Source organism: Microtus ochrogaster, chromosome 5, assembly GCF_000317375.1.
Source record: "Microtus ochrogaster isolate Prairie Vole_2 chromosome 5, MicOch1.0, whole genome shotgun sequence".
Classification (NCBI taxonomy): Eukaryota; Metazoa; Chordata; class Mammalia; order Rodentia; family Cricetidae; genus Microtus; species Microtus ochrogaster.
The window spans coordinates 79,380,395-79,380,956 of record NC_022012.1 but is presented as its reverse complement, the minus strand read 5'-3'; positions in this window follow the sequence as shown (position 1 = coordinate 79,380,956).

Here is a 562-nt window from a genome sequence, read left to right as displayed (position 1 = left end):
TGATTATGGGGATGGTGAGATGGAGATGATAATTGGATGATGGTGATGATGATGATTATGGGGATGGTGATGATGGAGATGATGATTGGATGATAATGATGATGATGGTGATGATGATGATTATAGAAATGGTGATGATGGATATGGTGATTGTGTTGATGGGATGGTATGGTGGTTTGAAAGAAAATGGCCCCCAAAGGGAGTGGCACTCTTAGGAGGTAGGGCCTTGATGGAGGAAGTGTGTCACTGTGGGGGCAGGCTTTGAAGTTTCTTTTGCTCAGGCTTCCCTCTGTGTGAATGCCAGTTGACTTCCTGTTGCCTGCAAGATGTAGGGTTCTCAGCTATCCCTCCAGCACCATGTCTGCTGGCATGCCACCATGCTCCCATCATGACGATAATGGACTGAACCTCTGAAATTGTAAGCAAGCCACCCCAATTAAATGTGTTCTTTGTAAGAGTCGCTGTAGTCATGGTGTCTTTTCACAGCAATAAAATCTCACCGAAGACAGATGGTGATGATGATGGGAATGAGGTGATGATAGTGGTGAGGGTAATGGTAATG